Consider the following 17,532-nt stretch of genomic DNA (forward strand, 5'->3'; position numbering starts at 1 on the left):
CGGTACGCTAGATGCTAAAGGTGAGCACCATGCTCCGGGCCTCCCTCCTACTGCGAACCGAACTGGCTCCTGAACCAGCCCTCTGGGTAGCTACGTTGAATGTCAGAGGTTTAGGACAGAAACGAAAACAAAGTCAATTGTATCGGCTGGTAACAGAAAATGACATTGACATTCTCGCCGTCCAGGAGACCAAAGTCGAGGGAGAGGGGGAGACCGGGAGCATGGTGCAGCGTTTCACAGCAACGTACTACGCCGTAGTTAGCCACGCTGTAGGACTGTCAGCAGGATGTGTACTCTTTTTGAAAAAGTTTCCCGGTCTTACTGTTCAAAGCATCATGTCATGCCCACCTGGGAGATTAATAGTGTGTGATTTCCTTTTGTGTAACGCGGAATATCGAGTGATTTGTGTGTACGCGCCGAACACATTGGAGGAAAGACATAATTTTTTTTGCTTATGTTAGGCAGTACATGATGCCTGAGAAACGCCTCATTATTATCGGGGACTTTAACTGCGCACTGATTTCTGCGGACATAACCAGCTGCACAGCTTTTCGAGACAGGAGTACGGACTTATTAGCTGAGGTCGTTGCCGAATCGGAATTAGCAGATGTGGCTGAATGCCTACAGAGCGCATGCGCGGTAAAGTACACTCATTTCCAGGGTTCTAGCCACGCACGCCTGGATCGCATATACGTTGCTCTGGATATGATCCCGATGTGCCGTAGCTACGATGTTGTACCAATATGTTTTACTGATCACTGCCTCGTTAAATGCGCAATAGGAACGAAGAAACAACTGAAACACTTTGTATCGGACATGTGGAAAATGAACTCTATGCTACTTGGCGACGAACAATTTATAACAAAAGCATTAGAAGAAATTAACTGAATAAAACCAAACACTAGCCTTAATCTGGGTCAGCAGTGGGAACTATGCAAGCAGCAGATTAAAGTCACAGCAATTGACAGGGCCAGTGCGATTCGTTTCCAAGAAAAAATGAAGGAAACCGAGCTGCGCACAATATTGGAGAAACTGATAGCAGAGGAGTGCAAAACGCCCAGCATTTTCAAAGATGATATCAGGAATGTAAAGCGGAAACTGCAGTTGATCGAAGAAGAGCGCTATCGCGGTGCGCTGGTGCGTGCACGAACAAATTCACTGAAAGCAGGGGAAGTACCTACGAAGCGGGCTTTAGGGATTGAAAAGACAAACGCCCAACGAAACCACATAGCCGAGATAGAGCGGAATGGCGTCGTGGTGAATGATAACGAGGGCATTCGGCGCCAGTTTTCTGAGCATTATCAAGCGCTATTTGCGTTTCATCATGCAGACTTGGACGGATTTAAACAGACATTTCTTGGCCATATGCCGCGACTGGACGATGAGATAAGAGAATTCTTGGAGCGACCAATAAGTGAAAGTGAAGTGTGCCTAGCAATTGAAAACTTAAACGACGGAAAGTCGCCTGGGCCCGATGGCTTATCCGCCTCGTTTTATAAGTTTTTCAAAGAAAAGCTGGCTGCAGTGCTCACGGTAGTGTCCAATGAGGCGTACCACATGAAAGTTTTACCAGTCTTATAGTACATCACACACTGTTCTTATACCTAAGACTGATGCGGCAGAAAAACTTAGACTGGTGCCATATTACAGACCAATCTCTTTAACTAATGTTGACTACAAAATTTTAATGAAAGTTTTAGCGAGAAGACTTCGAACAGTGATTAAAGACCTAGTAGGCTGTCACCAGACATGTGGAATCAGGGGCAGGTCTATAGTGACTAACATACATAAGATGCGGTGCGTGCTTGAGTGCTGTGACATCATGAAAGCTTGTGTCGCTGTGCTGCAGCTCGACCTAGAGAAGGCCTTTGACTGTGTTCCACATGTTATTTTGTTCGCTATTCTCGATCATATTAATGTCGGTTCGATTATCAAAGATGGAGTGGCCATGGCGTACAGGAATTGCACCACGCAGCTTATCATAAACAAGAGTCTGGGGCCCCCATTGCCGTGCAGCGTTCTGTACGCCAGGGTTGCCCACTCAGTCCACTTTTATTTTGTCTTTACATTGAAACACTGTGCTTGGCTATTATTCAGAATGATTCGATTCGCGGGTTTGAACTGCAAGCTTCTGAAGTAAAGCTCTTAGCATATGCCGATGATGTCGCCGTATGCTGCATCGACCAAGGAAGTATTACAGCAACAGTTGAAGTAGTGAAGTGTTTCCGGGATCTCACGGGCAGTTTAATTAACTGGGGTAAATGCCTGGGATTCTGGCACGGATAATGGCTGACAACCCCAGACACATTTGCTGACGTGACGTGGGTGAACACCCCAGCGAAGTACCTAGGTGTCCCTCTGGAATGCTACAAAAACAATGACGACCTCTGGCTAAGCCAGCTGCACGAAACGCGAGAAAAAGCAGACAGGTGGAAGGGGGTTCCCCTTTCTTTCTTCGCCAGGGCCACAGTGTGCAATCTTTTTTTTGTAAGTAAGTTGTGGTATTTGATGCAGGTACTGCACTGCTCGCGGCTGAATGTGCAAAGGCTACACAGAGTGTTCGCCACCTTTATATGGGCGTCGCAATGGGAAAGGTGTAGTCGAACGAACTTGTTCAGAAGGGTGAAAGACGGCGGTCTTAGCCTGTCGCATCTCTTTGTGCGACAGCTCGTTAATAGGTTTATGTTTTTTCGTGACACGAGCGATCCTTTTTTATGCACAGTGTGCCAAGTCAGATTAAGAGGTGCGTTGCCTAGTTTTGTTGGCACAAATGTGATGCATGGATCCATTTCAGGTTTTTTCAAGGAGGTCGTGACTAGTGTACGATTCTTGTCGGCGCGTTTTTCGATTGATTACCTTTCTTCAGTGAAAAGAACAACAGTGTACAAAGATGTGTGTGACAGCATTTTTCCGGAACCATTGTACAGAGCCTTGCATAGTGGAGAACCCGGTCAGAATGTTTTAAAAAGGGTAAAGAGAATGCAGGTGACGCCTGGAATGAAATCCTTTTTCTTCAAGCTACACACTGAAACACTGCCAGTAAAGAAATTCCTAGAGCAACGGGGCTTTTTCTTACCGTGGGGAGCTGACTGTATGATATGCAAATAGCCCGAAACTATAGATTATGTTTTTCTGCATTGCTGGGAAGGTGTGTACTTTTGGGATGTTCTGCAGCGAACGGTCAAAAAAGATTTTCCACTGGACCCACTCGGCATTAGATACCTAGCAATAAACAATGAAGACGGAATTCCATTCGACCTCATAATGTGGCAGGACTCCACTCTGTATGGCACTCCCGCATGGCCGGTTTCCATTGTGATCCGGATGCGAGGCCCGCACGGATGTATTTTCGCGAGAGTATAGCGAGATTTGTTGAAGTGCAGAAGTCGCTTGAGCCTGTACCACAGTGGCTGCCGAGAGTAGAAGCCTTGACAGCGCTGAAAAAATTTTAATATGACAACGTCAGTATAAAGCTGACTGCTGACGTCAGTATAAAGCTGACTGCTGTTTCTATTTCTGTGTACCATCATGTGTTACTGGGCACTGTCGGAGACCGGCAATAAAGAAAATAAAAAGCAGAGTGGCGCAGTGGGAGCGTGCTGGGCCGATAACCCAGAGGTCCGTGGATCGAAACCACGCTCTGCTAGTGTTTTGGCCATTTTTTCCTTCTTTTTTTCAACAGTGAGTTTCTCATCTCTTCTACAATTTGCCTTCTAATATAGGCTACGCTGCTGTGCAGCGCAGTCAGCAGAGTGGCGCAGTGGACGTTTTCAAGAGAGGTTAAGCGAGGCTCATTTGAAGTCCTTACTGGACAAGTTATTAGGTCGGGAATGCAAGGCACCCGGTGTTTTCAGTGAAGACGTACGAAAAACCAAACAAAAGCTAGAAACGATAGAGGAAGAGCGATATCGCGGCGCACTTGTGCGCGCGAGAGCTGAGCATTTCGCCGCGAGCGAAACACCCACAAAACTGGCATTAGGAATGAAAATGGCGCACAATCGGCGAAACCATGTCGGGGAAATTCAATGGGGCGGTGCCACTGCAGCTGACGATGACAGCATTGCAAATTCTTTTTTTGATTACTATCAAGCGCTCTTCGCTTCGAGGCATGTTGACATGGGAAGATTTAAGGAGATATTCTTAGGGGCCATGCCACGTATTGATGAAGCAGACAGAATAAGATTAGAGCTGCCAATTAGCGAACAAGAAGTGGAACAGGCTATTGATAAATTAAACTCAGGAAAGTCGCCAGGGCCCGACGGCCTGAGCGCAGCTTTTTATAAAGCTTTCAAGAAGGAACTAGCACCGCTGCTCTCAGTGGTATTTAATGAAGCGTATGTGTTGCATGCTCTGGCTACATCATATGCATCCTCGCATACTGTGCTCATACCAAAAACCGATCAAACAGAAAAACTCAGACAGGTAACATCGTACAGGCCCATAGCCCTCACAAATGTAGACTACAAAATTTATATGAAGTTTCTTGCAGGCAGGCTACAGACCGTAATGCACAAAATAGTCGGACCTCACGAAACGTGTGGGATCAAGGGGCGTTCCATTGTTGAGGATATTCACAAGGCTAGGTGCGTGCTTGAGTGTTGTGGCACAATATATGCTCGGGTTGCAGTTCTTCAGATTGACCTTGAGAAGGCGTTTGACTGTGTGGCGCACGAATTGCTGCTTTGCATTCTACATTACATTAAAGTTGGTTCTGTTATAACAGAGGGTGTGGGCATGGCTTACCGTAACTGCACTACGAGGTTAATAGTAAACAAGACCTTGAGGGCCCCCATTAGTGTGCAGAGATCGGTACGCCAGGGCTGTCCCCTCATCCCCCTGCTGTTTTGTATTTATATAGAAACCCTCTGCCGAAACATTATAGGAAACGAGGCTATTCATGGTTTTCGTGTACAGCAATCAGAAGTGAAGCTCTTAGCATACGCAGATGATGTTGCTGTTTTCTGCGTTAACCAAGATAGCATAAGCAGGACAATCGAAGCAGTAAAGGGTTTCAGTGAGGTCACCGGAAGTTTGGTGAATTGGGGCAAGTGCCTGGGATTCTGCACGGAGAATGGCCGTCAACTCCAGCTGTTTTCGCCACCGTTTCTTGGGTGACAACACCCGTGAAATACTTAGGTGTTCCACTCGAATTTTACAGGGACACTGAGCCTTTTTGGAAAACACAGGTGGAAGAAACGCGTGAGAAAGCCGAAAAATGGAAAAGTGCTAATTTGTCTGCATTTGCAAGAGCAACTGTGTGCAATTTTTTTTTGATAAGCAAGCTCTGGTACGTGATGCAAGTACTCCACTGCTCACGGTTAAATGTGCAAAAGCTGCACCGTATTTTCGCTATCTTTATATGGGCCTCAAAATGGGAGAGGTGCAGCCGGACAAATTAGTTCAGGAGCGTCAAGGTAGGGGGACTTGGTCTGGGGCACTTGTTTATACTGCAGATAGTAAACAGATTTGTTTCTCCGAGACGTTAAAGATCCCTTTCTACGTACCGTATGCCAAGTCAGGCTCGGGCGTGCTGTGCCAGATTTCATTGTTGGAACGGAGACTATGACTGGAGGTATTTTTGGTTTTCTTAAAGAGGTTGTGTTTAGCGTCAGGTTTTTGACGGCGAGATTTTCTAAAAATTATTTAAGTGGTGTTCAGCGGAAAACATTGTACAAGGATGTATGTGACGTGTTATTGCCGGAACCAATGTACAGTGCAATATGCTCCGGAGGCCCAGGCAGAGATGTCCTGAAACGTGTGAAAAAAATGCAGGTGCCACCGGAAACAAAAAATTTATTCTTCAAGCTTCACACCGGGACTCTGTCTGTAAAATCTTTCCAAGAAAAAAAGGGGTTTTACCTACCTTGGGGATCCCATTGCATTATCGTTAAACAACCAGAAACTATTGATCACGTATTCTTGCGCTGTTGGGAAGGGGTATATTTTTGGGATGTCCTTCAAAGGCCCATCAGAAAAGAATTACGATTGGATCCGTATGGAATCCGATTCCTGCCTACAACAAAAGAAGATGGCATGGATTTAGTAATGCTCGCGGGCCTCCATAGCATATGGCGCTCCCGAATGGCAGGCTTTCATTGTGACCCGAATGCGCTGCCTGCGCGATTGTATTTCCGTGAGACAATGCACAAGTTCATCGAGGTGCTGAAAACACAAGCATCTCCCCCTGAGTGGCTTTCAAAGCTCGAACCTTTGACGGAACTCAGGGAATTTTAAACTGACAAGGCCTGGCCCTCTGGGGGGTTGTAGGCTACCTTCTTGTAGTTTACACCGCAGCGGTGGCCAAGTGGTTGAGCATCCGCCTCGCATGCGGGAGGTGCGGGGTTCGATCCCCAGTGCCGCCGGGTACCCACCGGTGATACAATGGGTACAAGCTTTCCCCTGGTCTGGTGCTCGGCTTATTTAGGGTGAAATGCTTGGGAAATGGGTCTTCGACCCCGCCTTGAGAATTTGAAAAAATACCTTGTGCCATGGCGCTCTTCGGCCATAGATGCCCTTGCGCCATAAAAATCCATCATCATCATCATCATCATACTTCCTTCTTGTAGTTTGGGTGTCTACACGTGGATGCTTTTTGTTGTATTCTGTCGAAGCCCGGCAATAAAAAAAAAGCAGAGTGGCGCAGTGGAAGCTTGCTGGGCCCATAACCCAGAGGTCCGTGGATCGAAACCACGCTCTGCTAGCGTTTTGGCCATTTCTTTCCTTCTTTTTTTCAACAGTGAGTTGCTCATCTCTTCTACAATTTGCCTTCTAACATAGGCTACGGTGCTGTGCAGCGCAATCAGCAGAGTGGCGCAGTCCGGATTCTGCTTCCGGCCGCGCTAGCGAACGGACGCGTTATCATGAGCTCCGTCGGAGCGGCGTCAGCGGCCCAGCAGGGCCGCGGAAATAGGTCTTTTGGCGCTTTTTCTTCAACAGGTGCTGAATACCAGGTAGTTCTACCGAGTTTGCCTACAGGGCGTTTCGTTGCCAGCACAGTTTTTTTGCACTGTGATATCAGGGCACGCCCATACCGGGTGGATGATTTCCGCGATGTTCTGGCTGAGTTATCGCTCCTGCCGGAAGTAATCGCCATCGGAGTCTACAGGATGAGCCACGTGTGGGCGGTTACGTTTAAGGATGAAGACGCCGTGAAAAATATTGTGAGTGCTGGTGAGCTGGTTGTGAAAAAGTGCCGGTGTCTCGTCATCGACCCAGCTAACCAAGACGTGCGCATGAAAGTCCACTGGCTTTTGCACAGAGTTTCTGACGACGACGTGAAGCTCGCCTTCGCGGCATTTGGCAAGGTGACTGACGTTGCCCGCGAGCGGTGGCGAGTGCAGGGTATGGCAGACAAAGGCTCCACTACAAGGCTCGTCACCCTGAAGCTGAAACCGGGAGTGAAGCTCGACGACATTCCGCACCAGGTGAGCGTCGCCGGTGAGCTGGCTCTCGTGGTCGTGCCGGGCAGGGCTCCGCTCTGTCTTCACTGCCGTGGCACGGGCCACTTACGCCGGTAGTGCCGCATACCGCGGTGCGGTGCTTGTCGACGGTTCGGCCAAGAGGACAGCCAGTGCGAGCGTACTTACACAAAAGTCACCGGGTCCGTTAACACTCAGGACGCTTCAGCCTTCCTCATGGACGCGGCGTATATGGAAGAGACGTCTGCCGCTACGACTGCGACAGCGGCGGGCGAGGCGAATGCCGTGGAGACATCGCAACAGAAAAAAATTGTTGCTGAGGAGGGCGTAACCATACGTGAACCAGCCCCTCGCCAGGACGCAGGGCCGAGGTCGGAGGGCGAGGTGAAATCCCCAGTCGCTACTGGGGCTCCTTCCATTCCTCCTGACCCTGTGAGCATGGACATGTCTTCCGGGGAGGCTAACCTAGCGGCGAGAAAGCGCCCGCACGACGACGGTGAGAGCACGGCGCTTCAACAGGACGGCAATGGCGGAGACGAGCCGCCGTCCAAAGCCGCAGGTATGAGGCGGCCGACCTTGTAGCTGCGGCCGAACACTTCGTCCGAAACACGGCAGGCGGGGAAACCGCCTCCGTAGTTTCATGCTTACAGCCCGTTCTGGGGTCTGGGAATTTTTTTTTAGGCGTGGCGCGAAGGCAGACACCATAAAATAAGGCGTTTTTTTCTCGATATGGCTCTCATTTTAACTGAAGCACTGCGTGTAGCCACTTTAAACGTGCGAGGCCTTGCAGCAAGAAGGCGACAATGCCAGCTCAGTCGCCTTCTTCTAGACAACGATCTGCACGTAGTTGCAATACAAGAAACAAAAATTGAAAGCCAAGAAGCTACGGAACGTATGGTGTCCGTTTTCCGTACGCACTTTGAAGTATGTGTGTGTCATTCTGTAGGTGCCTCTGGCGGCTGCGTACTTTTTCTTCGCAATAATTTCGGTGTTACGGTGCAGTCACTTTTCTCGTGTGATAGCGGCCGTCTTCTTGTCGTTGATTTTTTGTACTCTGGCGTTGAGTTCCGAGTTATTTTTGTGTATGCACCAAATGCGGAGTCCGAGCGAAGAGTGTTTTTTTGACCGCTTTGAGACATACCTAAACTGTGACAAAGTACTAATCCTACTGGGCGATTTCAACTGCGTCTGTCAGGCTACCGATCGTGCAAGAAGTTCGTTTGTGAGAGATAGGAGTGCTGATGTCTTGAACGAATTGGTCCATGGCCATTATTTAGAAGATATTGGAAGTGTTTTCACCAACGGCCCTTGTACACGGTATGCCCCATTTTCAGGGCAATAGCCATGCCCGATTGGACAGAGTGTATGTGTCGGCAGAACTTTTTTCCCTATGCACATTGTATGATGTCAGACCTGTGGCTTTCAGTGACCACGCCCTAGTGATTACAACCTTTGGCAGGCAGCAAAGCAAAAAGCGGTTTAATTGGCATTTATGGAAATTAAATATTAAGTTGTTGGAGGACGAAGGATTCGCTAAGAAAGTAAAGCAAGAACTAGAGAAGCTAATTACAGCGCAACCGTCAAACTTCGCTCCAGAGTGGGAGGAGTTTAAGCAAAGGGTAAAAATAAGAGCGATTGAAAAAGGTACGCAGTTGAAACATGCCGAGAAACAAAAGGAAGCAGAGCCTCGTGAACAGGTTGAATACCTCACGTGTATAGAAAGCGCACAACCAGGCACATGTTTTAATGAAATCAGGGATGTCAAAGCCCAGCTGGAAAAAATGGACGCCGATAAGTATACTGCGGCAGTTATTCGGGCGCGAACTGAGCAGCTATGGGCAGGGGAAACACCAACAAAACGAGCGATATCCGATGAAAAACGATACTCGTGCCGAAAGCAAATACGACAAATAAACACTGGGGCAGGGGTTTCGGCAGACAGTGGCGTAATCAACGAAACAATCTGTGATCACTTCAAAGATATGCTGGGTCATTCGCGGAAATCGGAAAGGGGCTTCCATTGCGAATTTCTACCACTTATGCCGAAACTTGACGAAAAAATCAAAATACGGCTCGAACAGACGATTTCCTTGCAAGAAATAGAGGACGCGATAGATGCATTGCCAACCGGTAAAGCTCCTGGCCCCGATGGCCTGGGAGCAGCTTTCTACAAAGCTTTCAAAACTGCAATAGCCCAGATACTGCAAGTCATTGTCGTTGAAAGTTATGAGAAAAAACGTGTTCCGCTGTCCTTCACAACTTCGCACATAGTGCTCATTCCTAAAACCGATGATGCTGAAAAGCTCCTGATAGTGGGGTCTTATCGCCCGATAAGCCTCACAAACGTCGACTACAAGATTATCATGAAGGTGTTGGCGAAGAGACTGCAGAGTGTTATAACATCGATTGTAGACACGCACCAAACGTGTGGCATAAAAGGTCGAAGTATCGCTACGAACATACACGTGGCGCGGTCCATACTAGAATGCTGTGACCCTTTTGATGACCGAGTGGCGATGATACAACTAGATCTGGCAAAAGCCTTTGACCGGGTGTCTCATGACGTCCTGTTTGCCGTACTAGAGCATGCGAATGTTGGCCGAATAATAACAGAAGGTGTCAGAATGGCATACGCAAACTGTACGACTCAGATTGTTGTGAACGGCGAACTCACTGGCAGCCTGCAAGTGCGATCTTCTGTAAGACAGGGTTGTCCCCTGTCGCCATTGCTGTCCGCGGCGTACCTTGAGCCACTTTGCTTGGCCATCCGGAATAATGAATGCATAACGGGTTTCAGGCTGCAATCAGCGCACGTAAAAATCTTGGCTTATGCTGATAACATCGCTGTATTTTGTGCAAATACAGAAAGTATTCCTGAGGTAACGAACGTAGTGCAAAAATTTTGTAGCTGCACTGGAGCTCAGATCAACTGGGAAAAAAGCAACGGGTTCTGGCACGGTGGCTGGGACGTCGCGCCTGAACACTATTCTCGGATGCACTGGTCCACCACTCCAGCGTTGTATTTAGGAGTACCGCTTGACAGTTACCGGGACCCAGATCCGTACTGGCTTGACCAAGCATCGAGGGCCAAGGAAAGAAGTGATGCATGCAAGGGAGACAGTTATCGATGTTTTCGCGTGCCATTATCTGCAACCTGTTCCTTGCTGCTAAAGTGTGGTATGTGATGAATGTGCTCAGTGCTTCCCGTCAAGCATTCAAAAACTTCATCGTGTTATTGCGGTTTTTATTTGGGCTTCGACCTGGGAAAGGACGAGTCAAACGAACCTGTTTCTTTCTGTGAAGAAAGGTGGGCTTGGCCTGGCGCATTTATTTTTGAGACAAGTTGTCTCGCGTTTCATGTACCTACGGGATGAAAATGATGTCTTCCTCCGGACCGTAATGCAAGTACGCCTTTGTCGACTTCTTCCTGACCTTCTTGTAAGTTCGGTACATGTAAATGGTGCGGTAAGAGGGTACCTTAAAGAAGTTGTGCTCGCGTACAGAATGCTGTATGTTCGGTTTTCCATGGAGTATTTGTGTAATGTCGAGAAAAAAATTGTACGTGGACTTAGTGGACACAATGCTTCCTCTGCCGAAATATCAATTGCCACTCATTGCAGGCCCAGGAGCTAATGTACTTAAAAGAGTTAAGATGCCAATATTGCCAGCGATCAAATCCTTTTTCTTTAAACTGCACACTAATACCTTATCAGTGAAAACGTGGATGCACGATAAAGGTCTTTTCGTCCCTTGGTCAACAAACTATTTCCTGTGCCGCAAACCGGAAACCATTGAACATGTGTTTTTGGACTGTTGGGATCCCATTTTTTTCTGGGATGTCCTTCAGAGAACTTTAAAGAAAGACCTACCATTAAATGCATATGGCATTAAGATTTCTACCTTTTCACAAAACAGATGATTTTCCATTTGATGCAGTAATGCTCCTGGGACTTCACAGCTTGTGGAAAACCAGAATGGAGTTTAACAATGCAGATGAACAAGTGAAACCTGTACGGGAACATTTCATTCAAAATGTTGTGCGATTTAGGGAGGCGTATAAGGCCCTCCCTGAACAGCCAAAATGGATCGATGTGCTTGATGATTTGGCAAGACTGAAAAAATTTTAACATGCCGTGTCAGGCAAAGGTCTGCCGACACGTTTTAATTGTTCATCTTGTGTTTTTGGAATGTCAAAGTCGGCAATAAAAAAAAAGCAGAGTGGCGCAGTGGAAGCGTGCTGGGCCCATAACCCAGAGCTCCGTGGATCGAAACCACGCTCTGCTATAGCTTTGATTTTTTTTCAAACAGAAATATTCAATCTGTACTACCATTTGCCTTCTAACATAGGCTACGGTGCTATGCAGCGCAATCAGCAGAGTGGCGCAGTGGAACTGGGAGTGTCCCGGTGTGTAATTTAAAAAAGAAGGTCTTTACTCCTGGTGGCACCTGCATTTTCTTTACCCTTTTTAAAACATCAGCTCCAGGACCTCCACTGTACAAGGCCCTGTACATAGGCTCTGGGAAAACAATATCACAAAGATCATGGTACAACTTCTTTCTTTTAGTTTTATACAAATAATCGCTAGAAAAACGCGCTGAAGGAAACCTAACACTTGCTACAATCTCTTTGTAGTAACCAAAAATTCCACCCGAGAGCTCTTCTGCGGTAACAACAAACTCGGGCAGCAATCGCCGCAGCCTCACCTGGCACACGGTGCGCAAGAACGGGTCTGAGACGTCGCGAAAAAACAAAAAACGGTTCACCAGCTGCCTTAAAAAGAGGTGCCCTAGCCCCAACCCCCCGTCATTTACCCGCCGGAACAGGTTCGTTCGGCTGCAACGTTCCCATTCGGAAGCCCATATAAAGACGGCAAAAATCCGGTGTAACTTCTGAATGTGCACCCGAGAGCAATGCAAAACCTGCATCACATACCAGAGCTTCCTAATAAAAAACAGGTTGCAGACTGTAGCTCTGCCGAAAATGGAGAGATTGGTGCCTTTCCATTTTCCAGCTCTGTCACGTGCTTCTTTCGTTTGCTGTTTTCAATACTCCTCGCTTTCGCGATAAGCGTCGAGCGGAACGCCCAACTACTTGCCCGGTGTCGTCGTCCACGGTACGTTGGCAAAATGGTCCGGGTGGGATGGCCACCATCCATGGCAGAGTCCGAGGCATTTGGACCAATTAACCCGCTACCGCTACTGCTTTCTGGCCATCCAGAAAGCAGCTGCGGAGCCTCCCGAGTGGCTCTCGAGGCTAGAGCCGCTCTGTATGCTTCGTGAATTTTAGTATGACGAAGCCAGACTCATGATGGCTGACCACCACAGTGTCGTATGTACATAGTGTTTTGTGTGTTTTTGTTGAGTGTTTTTTGTGTAAATGTTATGGGTCAAATCCAGGCAATAAAGAAAAAAAAAAGAGTGGCGCAGTGGAAGCGTGCTGGGCCCATAACCCAGAGGTCCGTGGATTGAAACCACGCTCTGCTATAGTTCTATCCCTTTTTTAACATGAAGCTTCAATCTGTACCACATTTTTTTGGCACTGCTGCACAGTAGCCTGGTACCGCTTTTCAGATGCATCCTGCGGATGGTAGAAAATGAGACATTATCAGTTGCATGTGGGCGCTTCTTTATACATGGTGTCTCACCTAAGATTTTACAAAAATTTTAAAAATTGGCTTTTTGAGTTGAAAGGGCCCTTTTTCGACATAGCATTATCAGGTGTGAAGTACATCAGAATATAGCTAAAACGTGCTGACTAGCAGGCTGGCTAACTAATATTGAATAGTTAACTTTTTATCGATTACTATTAGGCTCCATAATTATTGTGACGCGTATAGCCCATCGTAAGTAATATCTATATCAGTTTTGAGAATTTGAAAAACACGGTTACCCTCGGCGCTGTGACCCAACCAATTTCGCCTAAATCGGGCCAAAATGCATGCGCTTTCGAGAAGCTTGCAAGGAAAGCAACCTCTGCAGTGAACGGAAATCTTCGGAATATCCAACATTTGTCAGACCGCAGCGCCGAAGCTAATGGTGTTTTTTGAAATTCTATAAACTGATATGGATATTGCTTGCGGTGGGCTACACACCTCTCTATGATTAAGTAGCCTAACAAAAATAGTTAAAAAGTTAACAATTCAATATTAGTTATCCAGTCTCCTAGTTAGCATCTCCTAGCTGTTTCGAACACATTTTTTCGAAAGTTTCCTCGGCTCTTAGTATACGTGCTGGCTTTAGGGTAAAGGTGCTGTTTTACAACGGGTTAGTACTGTCTGTGATCCAGTACTGGGGTGGGAGGGAACTGGGATATCTATTACAGCCAGCGTCGATGTTTGGGCGGGAAAGGTTGTTGCGATGCTCGTCTGTTGTTTCAATCTTTGCTCTCACATCTCTCAACCCTCAACTGCCTGCACGTGCCAGCGACTGTGGCTCAGCTCATGCCAGTGCCCAGACCCGTGCGTATATTTTCGATGTGCGCCTTCTGCCGGTATAAAGAAACCAGGAACAGTGGGATGGTCCAGCTGCCTGCATGCAGCTTTCTTCCAGCCGCCTTGCCATCTGATATGCAAGATGCAAATAAAACAGTATTGTAATCACAATCAACTGTGCGCACACAGGGTATGCCGATGAAGACGAAATAGGGCTGTCGCCCTGTCTGCACCGAACGTTTCCAACATTACCGGAGCCTGAGCCATGAGTCCATCGTTCGTAAAGCGGATTTCGGACACTTCCTATGGAACAAATGTTCACGCTCATCAAAGCAATGTGAGGTTTCCATGACGCTTTTGCGCTGCAGGATTCATCGCCTCAATCATTATTTATGCCGTTCATGGTTCACAACGTAGAATCTATTTGCTTCAGCCGGGGACGTTGAAACGACACATATTTCATCCTCTTCTGTCGGCGGTTTGCACGGCAGAGAATTAAATTTTTGCAAAATCCTCTCGCTCAATTAGGGCTGCCGTTTACTCATCCCGTCCTCCTCTCCTTCGTTGCAACCGTCAAATGGCATACCATTAGGCAGGTATGCGAGCTTCTTCACAGGTATGTCATCGAAAATGGGAGATTTTTGTCTTCACTTCTCGTTGCCTTTACTTTTCTCTTAAAATCACTTTATTTCAGATTGTTGCATTCAAATTTAGTAAATCAATCCTCACCGCTTTGTTTCCTCAATTTTTATTCCGATTTCCTCAAGATCTCTCAAAATTTGTGACTTTTCTTCACAGATCCCTCTATTTATATTCATTACCCGCTTGAGATAAACCTGGATGAGTTTTCTTTTGTTTGGATCTGCACCAAACCGTGGCCCATCCCCCACCGTTAGTATATGTACCATCGCTTTTGAGGCAACAACAACCACAATCGATCGGATACTTTTTTGCTTTGATGGGCTGTGTTTACCTTCCTGGCAGTAGTGTCACCTCCACACGCTGCCTGAGGAGCCCAAGAGAGCCATAGGATCTCAGGACAGTCGCTCCGACGTTGCCTTCACAATGCCGACGTTCATTCTAAGAGGCGGTTAGGCCTACCTCAGCGGGGCCGATTGACATGAAAAGTAGTTATGAATTGGAAAGATCACATCCTGCTATCAATGCCTCTGCTGTTTTGTCTACCCCTCAGCCTCAAGGATGTCTCCTGAGCACCTCAGCGCCTCCTGCCCCCGGTATTTCACCGCTACTCAAGTCGCCGTCTTCACTTGCAGGAGGCAATTCATCGTTACCCTCTACAACCTAGCCTACTACTGTGTATAACCCTGTGCTACTCCTGCGCACTCCTGTGCGGCTTTTCTCATGACAGCATTCAATATTTCTATATTTTTCGTATGAAAATTAGGGAAAGCAGCATTGCCATATTTCATTCCATGGAACTCAAGCCATCCGTCAAAGACTACACCGAGAGTATTTGCCTTGTCGTTCGTCTTTCTCCAGACAAATTCGCTTCGCAAGTGGCCCTTCAGTTCTTTCCGAATTATGACTGCCCACCTGCACCTGTTCCAGTCAGTCCCAAATATGAGGCAGAATTTAGGATCACATGCCCGTTCACTATGGCTGAGCTTACAGATGCCATTGAAGACATCCGCCCTAACACTGCACATGGCCTTATGGCCTATTCGGGAATCTGGACGGTGAGGCATAGACTTCAGTTCTCAGAATGTTTTACTAAATCTGGATGTTCAGTGCAATGCCATTCGTTGGAAACATTCAGTGGTAATTCCGGTACAAAATCCCGGCAAATCACCCACAACTGTTGGGGCACTACGTCTGATTTGTCTTACTCCATCTATTCGCATGCTGTATGAAAAAGTGCTTCCCACTCGACTCTCGTAATGGCTCGACCATCATCAGGAATGTTTTTCCTTCCAAACTGGTTTCCGACCAGGATACTGATCCGAGGATGGTCTTGACCACTTTGCCAACGACGTAACACGTGTCGCACACCTCAGAGCCATCTCGTTCGCGCAGCCCTAGCAAAAGATATCACGGAGGCCTCACGCAGCTATTCTCAACACTATGTGATCACTTGACATGCCCTTGCAGGTTTGTCGAGCAATTCATGCTTTTCGTTCACAGAGGTGTTCGTTATCCTCGTTAAGGGTACACCCTACGGACGCTTAATTTCTAATTGAACAGTACCGCAGGGTTCCGTTTTAGCCACTACTCTATTTTACATCGCATTCATTCATTTCATATACACTTTTTCCACTCTTACTAATGTTCATGTTCCAGCATATGCAGATGGCATCACTCTCTGGTCCACAAACCGCCCAGGTCAGGTGCAGCAACACACCCTGCGAAATTCCCTCAATCTTCACAAATTTCTTGTCAACACTGGCCTCTCCCTCAACCTCTCCAAATCCTGCTATGCCCATGTGGCCAATAAAGCTAGCCGCCATAATTTCAGAGCCACTCCGTTCCTATTCACTATTGACAATGCGCCACGTCCTGAATTATAACATACCAATATTTTGGGCCTGCAAGTTCATGATTCAGGCAAAATCATGGCTCGGTTGTCAGCTATGTGCAAGAGTGCAAAAAACACATTTGGCCTTATCCGCGTAATAGCCAATTGTACTGGAGCTCTCTGCTCAGATACAGCTCGCGGTATTGTTCGTGTTGTCTTTGAACCTCGGCTCGTACACCAGGCTAAGTTTCAACAACTTACGAAAACACACTGGTCCACATTTGAAGCACTCAACCACGAAGCCATGCATGTCATTACTGGCCTACCTTGAGCAACTCATATTTGTCGGCTGCAGGAGTATGCGCAGCTCAATACAGTGGCAGATTTAATTACCCAGCGACAAACCAACCAAGCACGGAAAGCTTCCTTCATCCCACGTCCGAGTCTCAGCCGCCTCCAGGGGGCTACAGTCACATTAGTTCAAACAAGCCTGATCGCCGTATGAAGTCAGAGTTCTCCTCTACGCCATTCGAGGGACCCGGGCTGCCGTCTCCGAGCCGTATGCAGTCATCCCCGCCACCTCCTTTACAAGGAAGGTAAAGGAAGGGAGCGCTGCCACAAGACTGAGAGGGGATGGGCAGCGTAGACCATCTGAACATCAGAAACGTGATGGGTTGGAGAAGGCTGCACTCAACGGCACCCAACGATCGGACGAAGAGATCGCCCTCAGGACTCGACGCCGCGGCCGATGGCAGCGAGAACAGCGAGGACCTCGCGTAGTGGAAGATCGAGGACTGAGCAACAAGAGTTGGCGAGCACAAGTCAGCTCACGTCGACCGAGGGCCTAATTAATTGTTGTCGCTCTTCGGAATCGCTCTGCTGCCCTTCGAGGTTTTTCAGCAGCGCAGGGGACAAAGGACGTGACAAGTGCAAGTTTGTCCCCTGCGCTGCTGAAAAACATGTAACACCAATTTGCCCAAGCTTCCACAGTATCAGCCCTTCCAGGCACTTGGCAAAATGCTTCGAGAGATATTAAGTTGAGAGGCAATATGGAAGGATGATAACCTGTGATATAGCAAGTAACTTCGGGAAGAGCCAAACCAAGAGCCGAAAACTCTGCAAATAATACGGCAATATAATCAGCGATACGGACGAAATACCTCGAAATAGCATGCTACAGTGCGCGGGTCCTTTGTCGTGTACGCTGTTT

At 47.5% G+C, this 17,532-nt stretch overlaps 1 non-coding gene across 1 annotated transcript; it reads left to right on the forward strand.

Moving 5' to 3' along the window:
* Positions 1-3,574: 3,574 nt before the first annotated feature.
* TRNAI-GAU (transfer RNA isoleucine (anticodon GAU)) lies at positions 3,575-3,646 on the forward strand. Its single transcript has one exon. It is a non-coding gene; the product is annotated as a tRNA-Ile (tRNA).
* The last annotated feature ends 13,886 nt before the right edge of the window (positions 3,647-17,532 follow it).

The sequence above is a fragment of the Amblyomma americanum genome, chromosome 3, assembly GCF_052857255.1.
Source record: "Amblyomma americanum isolate KBUSLIRL-KWMA chromosome 3, ASM5285725v1, whole genome shotgun sequence".
Classification (NCBI taxonomy): domain Eukaryota; kingdom Metazoa; phylum Arthropoda; class Arachnida; order Ixodida; family Ixodidae; genus Amblyomma; species Amblyomma americanum.